This window comes from Loxodonta africana, chromosome 24 (genome assembly GCF_030014295.1).
Source record: "Loxodonta africana isolate mLoxAfr1 chromosome 24, mLoxAfr1.hap2, whole genome shotgun sequence".
Classification (NCBI taxonomy): Eukaryota; Metazoa; Chordata; class Mammalia; order Proboscidea; family Elephantidae; genus Loxodonta; species Loxodonta africana.
Genome location: NC_087365.1, coordinates 6385389 through 6405748, shown reverse-complemented (window position 1 = coordinate 6405748; position 20360 = coordinate 6385389). Strand labels below are relative to the sequence as shown.

At 40.4% G+C, this 20360-nt stretch overlaps 1 long non-coding RNA gene across 15 annotated transcripts in view; it reads right to left on the bottom strand.

Annotated features, from left to right (window-relative positions):
- Nucleotides 1–208: 208 nt before the first annotated feature.
- Nucleotides 209–20360, bottom strand: part of LOC111751103 (uncharacterized) — a 70265-nt gene continuing 50113 nt past the window's right edge. For 10 of the 15 annotated variants that reach the window (XR_010319189.1, XR_010319190.1, XR_010319199.1 and 7 more), the window contains 4 exons: nucleotides 12014–20360; nucleotides 10605–10761; nucleotides 5825–9608; nucleotides 209–5691 (listed from right to left, as the gene is read on the bottom strand). The exon at nucleotides 12014–20360 is cut by the window's right edge and continues 24896 nt beyond it. This is a non-coding gene — a long non-coding RNA (uncharacterized LOC111751103). The remainder of the gene's footprint in view (nucleotides 5692–5824; nucleotides 9609–10604; nucleotides 10762–12013) is intronic. The other 5 variants (XR_010319200.1, XR_010319201.1, XR_010319192.1 and 2 more) reach the window with 4 other exon arrangements.

Here is a 20360-nt window from a genome sequence, read left to right as displayed (position 1 = left end):
GGGTACTGGGGGCCCTCACGCTGTCCCTGGGTATCCAGGACTCCACCAATACCCTCCTCCCCCACTGGTCGCCTGTCCCAGGCTCAGCAAAGCCTTTAGGTCTGGTCTCTTCGTGGACACTTCTCTATAATAAGGATATCAGTCAGTCCTGCATCTTACTGTCAACAAAGGTGATAAACGAAAAAACCAAACGTGTGGTGATCCCATGTGTGTCAGAGTAGAACGGTGCTCCTTAGGTCTTTCAATGGCTGATTTTTCAGAAGTAGATTACCAGGTCTTTCTTCCAAGGCACCTCTGGGAGGATATGAACCTCCAACCTTTGGTATTGTGGTGGTGGTGGTAAGAGTTTCTTGTGTTTCCCTTCCCAGTGAATAAGTTATGTTAATAGCTGCCTTTCTGTATAATACTTTATTCCAAAAGAGGCCATCTGGGGTAAGAACTTGAGACAATGAGGGAAACCAAGAAAGGGAATATTCTGAGTGGAAGGGCCTTTCATTACCCCTTAAATTCACTGCTCTCAGCAGTGATGAATGGATGGAGCAGGAAGGGACCATTAAAAAGATACTCAGTTGGGATCAGCCATATCCCTGCTATGCCTTTTCCTTGACCTCCTGGTTACCCCTTGTTTTAGTTTGCTTCCCCCAGAAGTAGACCCTGAGACAAGGAGATTGCAAGTAGTTTCTTTGGGAGGTGATCCTAGGAAATACTTGTCAGGGAAGAGAGAAGTGAGACCTTGAGAGAAGCCAGCCAATGCAGACGTGTTGTCGAGGTGGCTACCCTGGGGTACCCAGAGCTTAATCCTGCTGGGGAGCGTTAGGAGCAGTGAAGACCTCACACCTCACAATCATCCCATCTTGGAGGATTCTGGGGAATCATCTGCCCATGGAGGACCCCTCTCAATCTCCTGTGAGCAGGTGCATCATCAGGTGACTGTGGGGAGGCCTACGGGGATGTGTGTGACCCCACAGCATCTGCTGCCCATCTTCTTGGATAAATGGGTCTCTGCCTTTGGGAAGGTTAATGCCAGATTTCACAGGAGGTCACTTTTCCACAGTGTGAGACCCAGCAAATTAGACTTTCCAGCAATGCAGGGTATGTCTGTGCAGGAGACACTTGTGAGGCCCTGACCACATTTGCTTCCTAAACCACAATGTCCCTCAGAAGCAAATTGGGCAAAATCAGTCCTGAGGCTCCTTATGTGTGTGCCTCCCCCTCCAGTGGCACTTGCCATGAGCTGGGCTTGGGTGGGAAGCATGCATTCCTGCCATGATGTAGATAGGTCATTCTGGCAGATTCTAGTCCCAGAAAAGTTTTAAAAAATAGCCAGGCATACTAATCTTCACTGAAGCACTTTTCACAATAGCCAAAATATGGAAACAACCTAAATATCCATCCACAGATGAATGAATAAACAAAATGTGGTATACACTTACAATGGAATATCACTTAGCCATTAAGAGAAATGAAGTTCAGATATGTTCTATGACATGGACGAACTTTGAAAACACACTGAGTGAAGTGAGCCAATCACAGGACAAATATTGTATGATTCCACTTACGTGAAATATCTAGAATAGGCAAATGTATAGAGGTCAGAGTTTAACAGTGGTTACCAGGGGCAGGAGGTAGAGGGGACGAGGGGCTCATCGTTCAAGAGGCTTTCAGTGTCTTTTTATGGTGATGGAAGCAGATACTGGTGATGGTTGCACAACAAGATTAATTGAATTGGTGTCACTATATTGTACCCACGAAATAAGTTGAACTGGCAAATGGTGTGTTATATATATTTTTACAATTTAAAAAATATGTTTTTTAAATAGCCAGGAAGTTAGGGAATGCAAATCTTCCTCACTCCCATTTCTCCTTCCTCCTCCACTAAATAAAGGTGGGAACCTCACCCAATGGGATCATAGGGTTGGTGACACCCAGTGCAGTAACTCATGGTGTCACTCCACCCTGTTAATTACCACAATATTATAGCTAAAATCCCAGAAAAACTGACAAAATCATCAACTATAACATAACCAGCAGCAACAAAAACAACAGCGCATGCTTGCATGCAGATGAAACCACGTGACTCGAAGCGTTACTGTAATCGGATAATAATGTCAGCTCTGACTGGAGTGCATTGGAAGGTTCAAAGAGTAAATTAACGTAGAGTTTTAGCCTTGTAGTTATTGATACATGTAAGCAGGGCTCATAAAAAAAAAGAAAGAAATTAGTTGTTCAAACTAACTACAGTGATATTTTTATAAAAAATAATAAATTTCTACTGAAACACTGTACAAAAGTTCTGTAGATAGTCATTTTGATGTCACCCCTCTGACAGTGTCACCTCATGTAGTCCACAGCCCCCTAGTGACTCCACTGACCACAGCATGCTGCCTTCTCCCCCTTCTCCTTTGGTGAACTTGGGGTGTAGGTTTCTTAACGTTAACAAATGTGGCACCTAAGGAACCAGAACAGTGTCCCAGCTCTCGGATGTGGAGCCAGACACCATTCCCTGGGGTGGGAATTTCCAAAACCACACAGGAGCAGCGTTGTCTTTTCAGCCCTGCTAGCTGAGATGTGTGGTTTCCTGAACCAATCTCCAGTGCTCGTTGAGAGAGGTGGAACCAGTTTAGGGCCATTTTTACAAGGGAGTGGGGAGGAAGAACAGACTTGAAAGTGTATTACCACCTGACCCCTTTAAGATCTTCTCTACTATACGCCAGCACAGTAACACAGTGGAAATGTGTGCTAATTACCCCTGTAGTATCCGTGTGTGTATGCTTGCTGTGCAGCCTCTGACCTTTACGTCGATGACTTTACCTTATATTCTTTGACCTGAAACAAACTGAATTCGGTGGCACTCACTCAAGAATTGAATTACATAGTCTTCCTAATGGATCTGTTCTTTACATGTGAAAATGTAACAGCTTGCCACCAGTCGTATTATTTCCAACAACAAAAATAAATAAATAGAATTTTAATTTTTTTCCTCAACCTAGATGATTTCCACAAGAATTGGCTATGAAACTATAGTTCTAGTATTATCTCCAAAAAGAAACATATATATATTTTTTGCCACTGCCCTGAAAATGTCGGTATAAATATCAAAAACCAAACCTATTGCCGTGAAGCGACCCTATAGGACAGAGTAGAACTGCCCGTAGGGTTTCCAAGGCTGTAATCTTTATGGAAGCACACTGTCACAGTTTTCTTTCGAGGAGTGGCTGGTGGGTGGGTTCGAACCACTGACCTTTTGGTTAACAGCCAAGCACTTAACCACTGTGCCACCAGGGCTTCTTTGATACAGCTGTTTTTAATGAGGGGAGATTTATGTAAATCAGCTGGGCTAGGCAGGCTTTTCTGGAAGTGGCCCTCAGAACACGTGGCATGCCATCTCTGAGCACAACAGGTACACTGTCTCACCCTCCCCAGCTCTTTGGAGCCTTCTTACATGATTTAAAACACCTTTGGCTGGCAAAATAGGGAGTGTTAAGGTAGGAGTACGTTAAGCATGTGAAGATATTTTCCACTGCGTTTGTTAGTTTTAAGTCCTTAAGCCTTATTGTCTGTGGGCTGGAGGGGTGGCAAAGATCTAATTTAGGAGTTTAGTGATGTTCTCCTATCAACGGTTTCACAGGCAATAGATACTGCTGCGAACGTTGTTCTTAACACTGTTCACTCATCTCCTTCCTTGGAGGATTCTTGCAAGTGATTGAAGAGATAGAAGCCGCTGGAAATTTTGGCTTTGCTTTCTAATTCCAGTGTGAAATTAATTGTCCCAACTGCAAAGAACTACTTACTCCTTTACTTACTATATTTAACTTAAAAATGCAAATGTTATTAGCGGCCTGATCACTGATAAGGGTGCCTTTGTGCTGGGCTTCACCCTCGATTAGTGAAGATTATGAGGACGTAGCCACAGTGGCATTTTCTGAGTGTCACCGTGACAGCACTTGCTGCACAAATGCCTAGCTGTCACCGTGAGGTTTATCACTTGGTTCTCCCTCCGAATGTAGACTAATAAGCCCAGAAATTACAATTGCCTCCCTGCCGAATCTGTGATAGGCGGAAATAATGATATCAGTGCCCTGCTAATCTTCTTGCTTCTGCGTTTGGCACTGTCCTATTGAGTCACCTGTCACACTCTGCTTTGATGAGGCAAATTCAATCTCCCTGCTGTAATGACAATGGGGCCATTTTAATGTTTGGAAATGATTATGTGGGAGCTTCTCTGAGCTCCCTCTTGGCAAGCCAGCCAGGGCAATGTGCACACCGGAAGAGCAGGCTGGGGCTGTTGGCTATGTGTAGGCAGTGGGGATGCTAAGTCATTAGGAAGTAGACATACATTCTGCCTAATCGTGGAGCCGTCTGGGGTGGGCTTACAGGAGGGAGGCATGGGGAAAGGGAGAGGCAGTGTCACCCTTGCAGAAGAGTAGCCATTGGCCAGTCTCTCCATTGTCTGCAAGAATTCGCCTCTAGAAGAATTTCCCGGGACTGTCTCTGTTGTTCAGGGAGGCAGGAATGGCACGAACTTATGAATAATTACTGTTACATATCAATAGCACTTCCTGGATTAAGAGCAAGGCGGGGCGTACGGATGGTGGGGTACATCGCCAGGACATTAACCAAACTAAAGGAAATTACTCTTACCCCAGGCCTAGTCTTCCCTTATTCATTGAGAGCGTACTGCTGCAAAGCCAAAAGTATAAAACTTGGAAACTCTTAGGTATTGGTGAGGACTTGGAGCAGCCAGAACCCTACGCTGCTGGTGCCGATTTCTAAAACCACTTTGGGAAACTGGCAGTCTTTACTAAAACCAAGCATGCAAACCCAGCAATTTTACACCTAGGTAGATACCCAACAGAGATTCATATATGTTTTGAACAAAAGACATGAGCTGGAATGTTCATAGCAACCTCATTCATAGTAGCACCAAGATGAAATCCATCCAGATGCCCATGAACAGAACAAATTAACCAGCTAGGGTGTGCCCACACAGTGACGTACTGAGCAGCCATTAGAATGAATGAATTACAACTACATGGGTAGATTTCACAAACACAATGCTGAATGAAAGAAGCCAAACTTAAAGGATACATATACATAAGGATTGTTGGTGGTGGTGTTAACAGTTGTCAAGTCCATTCTGTACAATAGAACAAAATGCTGCCCAGTCCTGTGACATCCTCACAACCACCAGCATGTTCGAGTCCATTGTTACAACTATTGTGCCAGTCTTTTGCACCGAGGGTCTCCCTCACTTCAGTAAACGTGATGTCCTTCTCTTCCAACTCATTTCTCTTGATGATGTGTCCAAAGGAAGCAAGTTGGATAATGTTTTGTTGTGATCCATAAGGTTTTCATTGGATAATTTTTAGCAGTAAATAGCCAAGCCGTTCTTCCTAGCCTGTCTTAGTCTGGAAACTCTGCTAAAGCCCATCCACCATGGATGACTCTGCTGGTATTTGAAATACCAGTAGCTTAGCTTCTAGCATCACAGCAGCACATATGCCATGACAGTACAACAAACTCACAGAAGAGTTCAAAGGCAGGCAAAACTACCCTCTGGGGTGAGAAGCTGTGATAGTGGTTGTCCTTGGTGGAGGAAGTGTCTGAAATAGGACACAAGGGGGAGCTTCTTGGAACTGGGAATTTTCTGCTCCTTGATCTGGGTGCTGGTTACACTCTTGTATTTGGTTTCTGAAAAATCAATCATTTGTGTATTTTTCTCCATGCACCTTCAGTAAAGTTTTAAAATCACATTAAATTTAATGTTTTAGTATCCATATAAGGCATTTGAGTTACTCAAAATACAACTGGGGAAGAGCTCTACCTCCTCAAAGTAGAGTCAACCTTAATGACATGGATGGAGTCAAGCTTTCCAGACCTTCATTTGCTGATGTGGCATGACTCAAAATGAGAAGAAACAGCTGCAAACACCCATCAATAATTGGAACCTGGAATGTATGAAGTATGAATCTAGGAAAATTGGAAATTGTCAAAAGTGAAATGGAATGCATTGATATTCTAGGCATTAGTGAGCTGAAATGGACTGGTATTGGCCATTTTGAATTGGACAATCATATAGTCTACTCTGCTAGGAATGACAGAATGAAGAGGAATGGCATTGCATTCATCGTCAAAAAGAACATTGCAAGATCAATCCTGAAGTACAATGCTGTCAGTGATAGGATAATATCCATACACCTACAAGGAATACCAGTTAGTACAACTATTATTCAAATTTATGCACTAACCATTAAGGCCAAAGATAAATTGAAGATTTTTATCAACTTCTGCAGTCTGAAATTGACCAAACATGTAATCGGGATGCGTTGATAATTACTGGTGATTAGGATGCGAAAATTGGAAACAAAGAAGAAGGATCAGCAGTTGGAAAATATGGCCTTGGTGATAGAAACAATGCCAGAGATCCTGTGATTGAATTTTGCAAGACCAATGACTTCTTTATTGCAAATATCTTTTTCACCAACATAAACCGCAACTATACGTGTGGATCTTGCCAGACAGAACACACAGGAATCAAATCAAATCAAATCAAATCTGTGGAAAGAGATGATAGAAACGCTCAATATCATCAGTCAAAACAAGGCCGGGGCCAATTGCGGGACAGACCATCAATTGCTCACATGCAAGTTCAAGTTGAAACTGAAGAAAATTAGAACAAGTCTATGAGAGCCAAAGTACAACCCGTCTGAATTTACAGACCATCTCAATAGAATAGATTTGATGTGTTGAACACTAATGACTGAAGACCAGAAAGTTGTGGAATGACATCAGGAGCATCATACATGAAGAAAGCAAGAGGTTATTAAAAAGACAGGACAGAAAGAAAAGACCAAAATGGATGTCCAAAGAGACTCTGAAACTTGCTCTTGAACGTTGAGTAGCTAAAGCAAAAGGAAGAAATGATGAAGTAAAAGAGCTGAACAGAAGATTTCAAAAGGCAGCTTGAGAAGACAAAGTAAAGTGTTATAATGGCATGTGCAAAGACCTGGAGATAGAAAACCAAAAGGGAAGAACATGCTTGGCATTTCTCAAGCTGAGAGAACTAAAGAAAAAATTCAAGTCTTGAGTTGTAATAGTGAAGGATTCTATGGGGAAAATATTAAACAATGCAGGAAGCATCAAAAAAAGGTGGAAGGAAGACACTATACCAAAAAGAACTGGTCGGCATTTGACCATTTCAAGAGGCAGCATATGATCAGGAACCAATGGTACTGCAGGAAGAAGCCCAAGCTGCACTGAAGGCACTGGGGAAAAACAAGGCTTCAGAAATTGACAGAATACTAATTGGGATGTTTCAACAAACGGATGCAGCAATGGAAGTGCTCACTCTTCTATGCAAAAAATTTGGAAGACAGCTACCTGGCCAACTGACTGGAAGAGACCCATATTTATGTCTATTCCGAAGAAAGGTGATCCAACCAAATGTGAAAATTATGGAACAGTGTCATTAATGTCACACGTAAACAAAATTTTGCTGAAGATCATTCCAAAGCATCTGCAGCAGGGTATCAACAGAAAACAAGCAGAGATTCAGGCCAGATTCAAAAGACGACGTGGAACCAGGGACATCATTGCTGATGTCAGAGGGATCCTGGCTGAAAGCAGAGAATACCAGAAGGATGTTTACCTGTGTTTTACTGACTATGTAAAGGCATTCAACTGTGTGGATCATAACAAATTGTGGATAACATTGCAAAGCATGGGAATTCCAGAACATTTAATTGTGCTTTTGAGGAACCTGTACATAGATCAGGAGGCAGTTGTTCAAAGAGAACAAGAGAATACCGCATGGTTTAAGTCAAGAAAGGTGTGTGTCAGGGTTGTATCCTTTCACCATACCTATTCAATCTGTATGCTGAGCAAATAATCCAAGAAGCTGGACTATATGAAGAAGAACGGGGCATCAGGACTGGAGGAAGATTCATTAACAAACTGTGTTATGCAGATGACACAACCTTGCTTGCTGAAAGTGAAGAGGACTTGAAGCACTTACTGATGAAGATCGAAGACTACAGCCTTCAGTATGGATTATACCTCAACATAAAGAAAACAAAAATCCTCACAACTGGACCAATAAGCAACATCATGATAAATGGAGAAAAGATTGAAGTTGTTAAGGATTTCATTTTACTTGGATCCACAATCAACACCCATGGAAGCAGAAGTCAAGAAATCAAAAGACACATTGCACTGGGAAAATCTGCTGCAAAAGAGCTGTTTAAAGTGTTGAAAAACAAAGATGTCATCTTGAAGACTAAAGTGGGCCTGACCCAAACCATGGTGTTTTCAATCATCTTGTATGCATGCAAAAGCTCAGTGATGAATAAGGAAGATCCAGGAAGAATTGATGTCTTTAAATTGTGGTGTTGGTGAAGAATATTGAATATACACATGGACTGCCAAAAGAATGAACAAATCTGTTTTGAAAGAAGTACATCGAGAGTGTTCATTAGAAGTGAGGAAGGACTTCAATACTTTGTCTCACATACCTTGGACATGTCATCAGGAGGGACCAGTCCCTGGAAAAGGACATCATGCTCAGTAGAGGGTCAGCAAAAGAGAAGAAGACCCTCAATGAGGTGGATTGACACAGTGGCTGCAACAATGGGCTCAAGCGTAACAACAATTGTGAGGATGGTGCAGGACCGGGCAGTGTTTCGTTCTGTTGTACATAGGGTCACTGTGAATCAGAACTGACTTGACGGCACCTAACAACAACATGAGGCATTTGTGCCTCAGTTGCGTGGCACTCTGTGTGTTCTCCCTACCTCTATAGCACAGAGGGACGAAGGACAGAAAGACCACGCTGTAGCAGGACCACAGGCTCCCTCACCCACCACAGGCTGATGTTTTGCTTACACAGAATCTGGGAGTAGGCTATTGTTGGAACCAGGCACATTCCCCTCTCAAAGGTTGCTAGTTGTTGTTGTTAGGTGCCATTGAGTTGGTTCCAACTCATAGCGACCCTATGCACAACGGAACGAAACACTGCCCGGTCCTGCGCCATCCTTAGAATAGTTGTTAGTGACTGAAAATTGGAGGGGAAAGTGCTGAGCCATCTGAACATCTCCTTGTCTATGGGTGAGAAAGCGAGAAGGGGCTGAAACCCATGGCAAGTGTGTTCATGGGGTTGCCACTCTGCAGGTTGTGGGTCAGGTACCATAGTCACAGGAGTGAAGAGTCTTTGCCCCTGGACTATTTCCCACTACTTTTCCTGTGAACACATCCCCTTTTGGAGCTTCTACTGATATGTAGCTTCCTCATTTGAACATTAAAGCTCAAGGAAGGCATTTTTATCTCTAATAATCACATCCCAGAGGAATAGCAGCAGGTGGAACATCCAGACGCACAGCTTCTGATCTTTCTAGAAAGACAGCTCCCAAGTTGTCTGTTAACATGATAAAAAGACATGAGGAAACGAGCCACAATTCAGCAGGCAAAAGCACGCACCTTTGGCCTGGGCTCTGTAATGTCAATTGCTTGACTTGTTTCCAAAGCAAAATGGAAATGTCCTGGGCCCATTACCTAGTCTTCAAACTCATCTCAAACTTCATTTGTTTCTCTGGCAATCCTTTGATTCGTTTTATCTGCCCAGACATAGAGTTCATTTAGGTTGGTGTTCACTGTTTTTCAGATGCATTAAAAGTCAACTACATACTTATTTTTATCTTATTACACAAGACTCTTTGCAGGTTCTTGGTCTTTCTTAAGCATCGAACCTGAACAATAATTAAAAAAATTATAATTACAGCAATTCACACAAATTTAAATTATGTTCAAGAAAATAGGGTTCTCCACTATCTGTTAGCTGTATGATCTTAGAAACATTATTTAACCTCTCTGAACTTTAGTTTCCTTATCTGTAAAGTAGGGACAAGAAAAGTATCTGCCCCAAAGGGTTCTTGTGAGACTAAAATAAAATGATACACATAAAGCACTCAAAATGATGCCTAGTACATTGAATCCACTCAATAAATGAAGGCTTCAAAAATGACAATTAAGGTGCTATTTTCTTGAGCAAAACTCATCAACAGGCTTCCACTGCCTGGAAGACAAAATACACACTTGGCCATGGCAGTTCAAAGCCCTTTATGATCTGACCCCAACAGGCTGCACAGCCGTAATGTCCCAGACAGTTTGGACCACTCCTTATTTTCCAAATTGCTCCATCTTTTTTCTTTTCTCCACCCCTTTTTCCACAAGCATTTGTGATAGAATTTCCTCCATTTATTTCTTCCACTTTGTTGTTGTTGTTAGCTGCCATCAAGTGGGCCCCAACTATAGCAACCCCATGCACAATGGAATGAAATGCTGTTCAAGCCTGCGCCATCCCCATAATAGGTTGAGAATTGGACCATCATCATCCGTAGGGTTTTCACTGGCTGATTTTCAGAAGTAGATCTCCGGGCCTTTCTTCTTGGTTATTCTTAGCCTGGAAGTGCCTCTGAAACCTTTCAGTATTGTAACAACATGCAAGCCTCCACTGACAGACAGGTGGTGGCTACTCCTGAGGTACATTGGCAGGGAATTTACCCTGATTTCCCACATTGAAGGCAAGCATTCTACCATGAACTACCACTTACCCATTCTTCCAGTTTGTTGTTGTTGTTGTTAGTTGCTGACAAGTCGATTCCAATCACAGCAATTCCATGTGTGCAGAGCAGCACTGCTCCATAGGGTTTCCAAGACTGTGATCTTTCAGAAGCAGATCGCCAGGCCATATTTCTGAGGAGCCTCTGACTGGGTTTGAACAGCCAACCTTTGTGTTAGTAGTCAAGCACTTGAAAAAGCACAGACAAAAAGCTGTTTCTTTCATAAACTCTTTGCTCCCTTGGGTGGGTACCCAGAGGAAGACACACAGCAGGATCTCATGAGTCTTTGTTTTGCGGCACACCAGTTATTACTTGACTATTACCCATGTGGTCACCTTTATTTCTAAGCCTCCCTTCTAATGTAACTTGTTCTGACCAATAAAAGAGTGAACAGAAGTGATGTCATATGTGTGAAGTGTGTGTGGTTTGTTGCTGGAGATGTGTGGGAGAGTGTGAAGTGTGTGTGCATGTGTGTGTGTGTGCTGTGGTGTGTGTGGAATGTGTGTGTGTGGTGTGGATGTGGTATGTATGTAGGGATGTGTGTGTATGTGTGTGTGATGTATGTTATGTGGGTATGCCTGTGTATGGCATGTGAGGTGTGTGTAAGTGTGTGCATTCAATTCCTTTCACTACTGAGTCAGTATGCATCATTGTAAAATGGCTATGTTTTTGTTGTTAGTTAGCTGCCCTTGAGTAGATTCCGACTCATGGTGAGTCCACGTGTGCAGAGTAGAACTGTTCCAGAGGGTTTTCAAGGCTGTGGCTTTTAGGAAGCATATCACCAGACCTGCCTTCCAAGGTGCCTCTGGGGGGTTTGAACCACCAACCTTTCAACTAGTAGTCCAGCACTTAGCCATTTGCTCCATCCAGAGACTTTTAGGGCCAAGCCCATAGTATCAGGGCTCCCTGATGCTGGAGCACGTGTCACTACCACCTCTTCATGCCAGTATGGCATAGAGAGGAAAGGAAATTCCTGCAATGCAGGGGACTTTTGTGTACCTTCAGTTTATTTGAATCTGTTCTTTACTGCTCACGACAAGTAGCCTCTTCATGTATAAAATAATCAGTGACAGTGGCCAGCCTTTCACTTAAATTTCAAAAAAGTTCAATGAGAATGGTTCAGGTTCTTTAGATAACCCTATAACACTCTGGTGGACCCCTGGTGGTGCAATAGTTAAGAACTTGGCTGCTAACCAAAAGTCAACAGTTTGAATCCACCAGCTGCTCCTTGGAAACCTTATGGGGCAGTTCTACTCTGTCATATAGGATCGCTATGTGTCAGAATCAACTTGCCGGCAACAAGTTTTTTTTTTAACAATCTGATTTTTTGTCTGGTTTGACAAAGGAAAAATAGAAAAGGCCCCAATTAGACTGAATTGACTGTGAATTTATTTATTTACATTGTGGAAAAACTGTGGGTTGAGCCATAAGCTTGGTCCAAGAGATCCCTAGAGGAAACAAAACACCAACTTGTCTAAGTTCAAATCAATTTGGTTTGAAGAAGTCATTAAGAAAAGACATGTCTGGAGAGGTGGGGCCAAGATGGCAGAGTAGTCAGACAATTCCTGTGGTCCTTCTTACAACAAAGACCTGAAAAAACAAATGAATCAATTATATACGACAATCTAGGAGCCTTGAACATCAAAGACAAAGATGAGGAGTCGAATTGAGTGGAAGGGGGAGGGAGAGGCAGTTCAGAAGCAGTGTGGATTTGCCAGACTTGACCTAGCCAGCAGCCTCATGGCTATATCAGCTGGTGTGTGCAGGCTGAGGCAAGCAGTAGTGCTAGGGACAAGTTTTCCACATCAGGAAAAACCAAACAGTAGAGAGTCTGCTCAAGCCTCCAGAACCAGGGAGAAGTGATGCTGAATCAGCAAAAGTTAAGTACAAGCCTCTAACATACTGCAAGGAATACAAAAAAAAACCTTCCCCTCTCTGAGAAGTACCTGTCTCCCATTTACCTGCTCCCACCCAGCACTTCTCCAGGTTCTGCTCCAGCTTCAGTGATTGCTGTACCCTCTTGGCGGGAAGTAGGACTCATCTTGCAGCCCGAGCCACTCTCCTGGCTTTGGAGAGGGAACAAATTAACAAACAGGAAAAAATAATCTGCCAACTCCCCTAAGCCAGGAACTCAAGGCAGGCACAGTCCCTTTGCTTAGGCACAGGCATAATGGGTCCACAAACTTTGAATCCCTTTCACCCCCACATAGACCTGTGTGTGCCCATTTCAACAGCAGATCCATCACATTTGACACTGCCCTGCCCGTTAAGCAGGGTCCTCACCCGTGCACATCCAAGACCTGAGAAATGGTGGCTCCATCCACTCCACCTAGTCATTCACGACAGGGGTGTGAGAATAACTGGTACTTCCCAGTCGTTACAGCCAACAGCATTGGGTGTCCAAATCCAGCTGCAAAACTCACCCACCCATGTACTCTAGGGAACAGGGACACGCCTCACACCCAGATACTGAGGGGCAACCGTCAGCCATCTGCATTGCTTGACACATGGCTCCCTACTGCAGCCGCATACCTGTGCCTACTCCAATCACCCCTGCCAATCTAGGACTGCAGGTGAGAGCCTGCACCACATGCTCGATGACCAATGACCTGGACACCTGAGCTGAATCCACACAAGAAAAATTAACAGACTCCTGGGCTCACATACTTAGTAACAGCTTTAACTACCTGATGACAGGATGTGAGAACTTCAAAGACACCAGTAATCAAAGTAGCTCACACAACCAGCCTATTTGGACATATCAAAACAAAACAAGAAGCTAGGACACAGTAAGCAAATGTAAAATAAATAATATGATAACATATTGATGGCTTGGGGCACCAATGAATATCAATAACATGAAGAGGCAGACAATGATGGCTTCAGCAAGTGACCAAAACAAAGAACCAGGAGGAAAATAATTTCTTTGAATTACCAGAGGCAGAATTCAAAAGATTGACATACAGAGCTCTTCAAGAAATCAGGAAGGAGAGCAGGCAAAACACAGAACAAGCCAAGGAACACACAGACAAATCAACAGAGGAACAAAAGAAAGTTATACAAGAGCGTAATAACAAATTTAACAGGTTGCAAGAAGCCATAGACAACAAACAGAAATCCAAAAGACCAAAAATAAAATTTCACAATTAGACAACTCAATAGAAAGTCATAGATGGAGAATCGAGGCAATGGAAGTCAGAATTAGTGAGACTGAAGATAAAGCACCTGACACCAATTTATTTGAGAAAAAAAACACATAAAAGAATTTTAAACAATTAAGAAACCCTAAGAATTATGTGGGACTCTATCAAGAGGAATAACCTACAAGTGACTGGAGTATAAGAACAGGTGGGGATAACAGAAAATACAGAGAGAATTGTTGGAGATTTGTTGGCAGAAAATTTCCCTAATGTCATGAAAGATGAGAAGATACCTATAAAAGAAGCTCATCAAACCCCACACAGGGTACACCTCAAAAGAATGTTACCAAGACATATTATAATCAAACTTGCCAAAACCAAAGATAAAGAGAGAATTTTAAGAGCACTAGGGATAAATGAAAAGTCACCTACAAAGGAGAGTCAATAAGACCAAACTCTCAACACTTAACAGAAACCACGCTGGCAAGAAGGCAATGGGATAAAATATAAAAACCCTGGAAGGAAAAAAAAATTGCCAACCAAGAACTATATATCCAGCAAAAGTGTCTCTCGAATATGATGGCAAAATTAGGGCATTCCCAGGTAAACAGAAGTTTAGGGAATTTGTAAAACCCAAGCCAAAATTACAAGAAATGCTAAAGGGAGCCCTCCGGTTAGAAAATCAATAACATCAAATTACAACCCAAGACTAGAACACATAACAGAACAACCAGACATCAACCCAGACAGGGAACTCACAAAAATAAATCAAAGCTAAAACACTGAAAATAGGAAAACAGAGAACAATATGTAAAAGATGATGACATGAAAACAGGGACTAAATAATATAGTCATAGAACTTTCATATGGAGAAGAAGTCAAGGCAACATCAAGAAATAAAAGATTGGTTTAAACTTAGAAAAATAGAGGTAAATATTAAGATAACCTCAAAGGAAACACCATCATACACATCAAAATAAAAAAAAGAAAAACATAAAGACTCAGAAAATAAAAAATCAACAATGAAAAAGTTGAAAAGAAAATACATAAAGAAAAATGACTTGTCACAGAAAATAAAGTGGAAGAAAGAAAATGACAAAAACACACACACAAAAAGTAACCAAAATCACAACACTAAACTCAAAAACTCATAGATACCAATAATTACACTGAACATAAATGGACTAAATACACCAGTAAAGGGACAGAGAGTGGCAGAATGGATTGAAAAAACACAATCTGTCTATACGCTGACTAAAGGAGACACACCTTAGACTTAAAGACAGAAACAAACTGAAACTCAAAGGATGGAAAAAAATATATCAAGCAAACAACAATCAAAAAAAGAGCAGGAGAGGCAATATTAATCTCTGACAAAATAGGCTTTAAAGCAAAATCCACCACAAATGAAAAGGAAGGACAGTATATAATGATTAAATGGTCAGTACACCAGGAGAACGTAGTCATAACAAATATTCACACATGCAATGACAGGGCTTTGAAATGCATAAAACAAACTCTAACAGCATTGAAAAGAGAAATACACAGTTCCACAATAACAGTAGAAGACTTCAACACACCATTTTCATTGAAGGACAGAACATCCAGAAAGAAGCTCAGTAAAGAAACGGAAGATCTAAGTGTAACAACCAACTAACTTGATCTGATCATATACACAACACCCCACTCAATAGCAGCCAAGTATACTTTCTTGTCCAATCCACAGGGGACATTCTCCAGAATAGACCACATATTAGGCCACCAAGTAACCCCTAACAGAATCCAAAACATTGAAATATTATAAAGCATCTTTTCTGACCATAAAGCCATAAAAGTCGAAATCAATAACAAAAAAAGCAAGGAAAAAAATCAAATACATGGAACCTGAACAACACCTTGCTCAAAAACTGCTGGGTTATAGAAGAAATCAAGGGTGGAATAAATAAATTCACAGAATCAAATGAGAATGAAAACACATCCTCCCAGAACCTTTGGGAATGAAAACACATCCTCCCAGAATCTTTGCTCAGAGGTCAACTTATAGCAATAAATGCACACATCCAAAAAGAAAACAAGGACAAAATGAAAACATTAATCATACAACTCGAACAAACAGAAAGAGAGCAGCAAAAGAAGCCCACGAACACCAGAAGAAAGGCAATAACAACAATTAGAGCAGAAATAAATGAAATAGAGAATAGAAAAACAATTGAAAGAGTTAACAAGAGCAAAAGCTGGTTCTTTGAAAAGGTCAACAAAATTGATAAACCACTGGCCAAACTAACAAAAGAAAAACAGAAGAGGAAGCAAATAACCCAGATAAGAAACAAAATGGGTGATATCACAACAAACCCAACTGAAATTAAAAGCATCATAACAGAATACTATGAAAAACTGCACTCCAACAAATCAGAAAACCAACAGGAAATGGACAAATTTCTAGAAACACACTACCTACCTAAACTAACACAAACAGAGGTAGAACAACTAAATAATCCCATATCAAAAGAAGAGATTGAAGAGGTAATTTAAACCTCCCCCCCTTCCCAAAAAAAAAGCCCTGGCCCTGACGGCTTCACTAAGAATTCTACCAAACTTTCAAGAAGAGTTAACACCACTACTGCTAAAGGTGCTTCAGAGCATAGAATATGATGGAACACTCCTGAACTCATTCTATGAAGCCAGCATAACCCTGATAAAGACACCACAAAAAAAGAAAATTACAGAACAATATCCCTCATGAGCATAGACGCAAAGATCCTTAACAAAATTCTAGCCCAAAGAATTCAACAACATATCAAAAAAAATAATCCACTATGACCAAATGGGATTCATATCAGGTATGGAGGAATGGTTCAACATTAGAAAACAATCAATGTAATCCACCATATAAATAACACAAAAGACAACAACCACATAATGTTATCAATTGATGCAGAAAGGACATTTGACAAAGCCCAACACACATTCATGATAAACACTCTCAGCAAAATAGGAATAGAAGGAAAATTCCTCAACATAAAAAAAAGTGTTTATACAAAACCAACAGCCAACATCGTCCTAAATGGAGAGAGTCTTAAAGCATTTCCCTTGAGAACAGGAACCAGACAAGGATGCCCTTTATCACCACTCTTATTCAACATTGTGCTGGAGGTCCTAGCCAGAGCAATTAGGATAGATAAAGAAATAAAGGGCATCCAGATTGGCAAGGAAGAAGTAAAAGTATCTCTAGTTGCAGATGACATGATCTTATACACAGAAAACCCTAAGGAATCTTCCAGAAAACTACTGAAACTAATGGAAGAGTTCAGCGGAGTATCGGGATACAAGATAAACATACAAAAATCAGCTGGATTCCTCTACAGCAACAAAAAGAACATCGAAGAGGAAATCACCAAATCAACACCATTTACAGTAGCCCCCAAGAAGATAAAATACTTAGGAATAAATCTGACCGGAGATGTAAAAGACTTATACAAAGAAAACTAAAAACACTACTAAAAGAGACCTATATAAGTGGAAAAACATACCTTGCTCATGGATAGGAAGACTTAACATTGTAAAAATGTGTATTCTACCAGAAGCTATCTATAGATACAATGCAATTCCAATCCAAATTCCAATGACATTTTTTAATGAGATGGAGAAACAAATCACCAACTTCATATGGAAGAGCTCCCAGATAATTAAAGCATTACTGAAGAAGAAGAACAAAGTGAGAGGCCTCACACTACCTGATTTTAGGACCTATTATAGTGCCAATGTAGTCAAAACAGATTGGTACTGGTACAACAGATACATACACAAATGGTACAGAATTGAGAATCCAGACATAAATTCATCTACCTATGAGCAGCTCATATTTGACAAAGGCCCAAAGTCTGTTAAATGGGGACAAGACAGTCTCTTTAAAATGGTGATGGCATAACTGGATATCCATCTGCAAAAAAATGAATCAAAACCCATACCCTACACCATGCACAAAAATGAACTCAAAATAGATCAAAGACCTAAATATAAAATCTAAAACGATAAAGATCATGGGAGAAAAAATAGGGACAACACTAGGAACCTAATACATGACATAAACAGAATAGAAAACTTTACAAACAATGCACAAACACCAGAAGAGAAACTAGGTAACTGAGAACTTCTAAAAATCAAACACCTATGCTCATCAAAAGACTTCACCAAAAGATTAGAAAGACAGACTATAGACTGGGGGAAAAATTTTTGGCTACGACAAATCAGAACAGCGTCTAATCTCTAAAATCTGCAAGATACTGCAAAACCTCAATAATAAAAAGACAACCCAATTAAAAAAATGGGCAAAGGATATAAATAGGCACCTCATCAAAGAAGACATTCTGGCAGCTAACAGACACATGAGGAAATGCCCATGATCATTAGCCATTAGAGAAATGCAAATCAAAACTAAAATGAGATACCATCTTACGCCAACAAGGCTGGCATTAATCAAAAAAACACAAAATAATAATTGTTGGAGAGGTTGTGGAGAGATTGGAACACTTACACACTGCTGATGGGAATGTAAAATGGTACAACCACTTTGGAAATCAGTTTGGCACTTCCTTAAAAAGCTAGAAATAGAACTACCATACGACGCAGCAATCCCACTCCTTGGAATATATCCTAGAGAAATAAGAGCCTTTACACAAACAGATATATGCACTCCCATGTTTATTGCAGCACTGTTTACAATAGCAAAAAGATAGAAGCAACCAAGGTGCCCATCAATGGATGAATGGATAAATAAATTATGGTATATTCACACAATGGAATACTATGCATCAATAAAGAACAATGAGGAATCTGTGAAACATTTCATAACATGGAGAAACCTGGCAGGCATTATGCTGATTAAAATTAGTCAGTTGCAAAAGGATAAATATTGTGTAAGACCATTGCAAAACTCTCATTCAAATATGATGGTGAAATTAGGATATTTCCAGATAAACAGAAATTAAGGAAATATGTAAAAACCAACCCAAACTTACAAGAATTATTAAAGGGAATCCTTTGCTCTGAGAACAAAAGACATCAGACCACAGCCTGAATCTAGGAGGCAAGACTGCACCAGCCAGATACCAACCTAGGAAATGAACTCTCAAGGACTGTCCAAAACCAAAAGAATTACAACCGGGAACCAGAGAGGTTAATCTGTAAATGACAACTATGTCAGAAGAATAAAAGAGGGTATAAACAGTATAGATATAAAACTTTTAATGGAGAGGAAGGCAAGGTGATACCAAGTAATAACAGACTGGTTCAAAGCTAGGAAGATAAGGGTAAATTTCAAAGTAACCACAAAGAAATATAACAAATCCTACTCATAAAAATAAAGAAGAACATGAAGTCTCAGTAAAAACAAAATGTACAAAACAAATGAAAAAGAAATCCACAAACAAAAGAAAAACAGTGCAGGATACTAAGAGAAACAAAGAAAACATCAGCACCACAAAAAAAGCACTACAAAATGGCAGCGATAAACTCACACCTATCAATAATTACAGAATGTAAATGGCCTAAATGCACCCATAAAGAGACAAAGAGTGACAGAATGGATTAAAAAAAAAAAAGATCCATCATTATTTTGTCTACAAAGAGAGACACCTTAGAAACGAAGACTTGAATTTATTAAAAATCAAAGGATGGAAAAAAATATATCAAGCAAACGGCTACCTAAAAAGAGCAGGAGTGGCAATACTAATCTCAGATAAAACAGACTTTAAGACAAAATCCACCATAAAAGACAAAGAAGGGCACTGTATAATGATTAAAGGAACAATCCATCATGAAGACATAACCATAATAAACACCTATGTACTCAACGACAGGGCTACAAAAGACATAAAAAAAAAAAAAAACTCTAACAGCACGGAAAAGAGAAACTAACAGTTCCACAATAATAGTAGGAGACTTCAACATACCACTCTCAGTAAAGGAAAAAACATCTAGAAAGAAACTCAACAAAGACACGGAAGAGCTAAAGGGCACAATCATACAACTTGGCCTCGGAGACATATATAGAACATTCTACCCAGCAGCCACAAAGTACACATTCTTTTCCAGTGCATTTGGAACTTTCTCCAGAATAGACCACATCTTAGGCCACAGAACAACCCTCAAAAAAATCAAAACATTGAGATAATACAAAATATCTTCCCTGACCACAACACTATCAAGGTAGAAATTAACAACAGGAAGAGCGAGGAAAAAAAATCAATTACATGGAAACTGAATAATACCCTGCTTAAAAACCATTGGGTAAAAGGAGAAATCAAAGACGGAATCAAAAAATTCCTAGAATCAAATGAGAATGAAAACACATCATACCAAAACCTTTGAGACACAGCAAAGGCGGCCCTCAGAGGTCAGTTTACAGCAATAGATGCACACATCAAAAAAGAAGAAAGGGACAAAATCAAAGCTTTAGCTACACAACTTGATCAAATACAAAAAAAAAAAAAATCCCACAGCCACCAGAAGAAGGGAATAGTAAAGATCAGAGCAAAAATAAATGAAATAGAGAACAGAAAAACAATAGAAAGAATCAACAAAACCAAAAGCTGATTCTTTGAAAGAA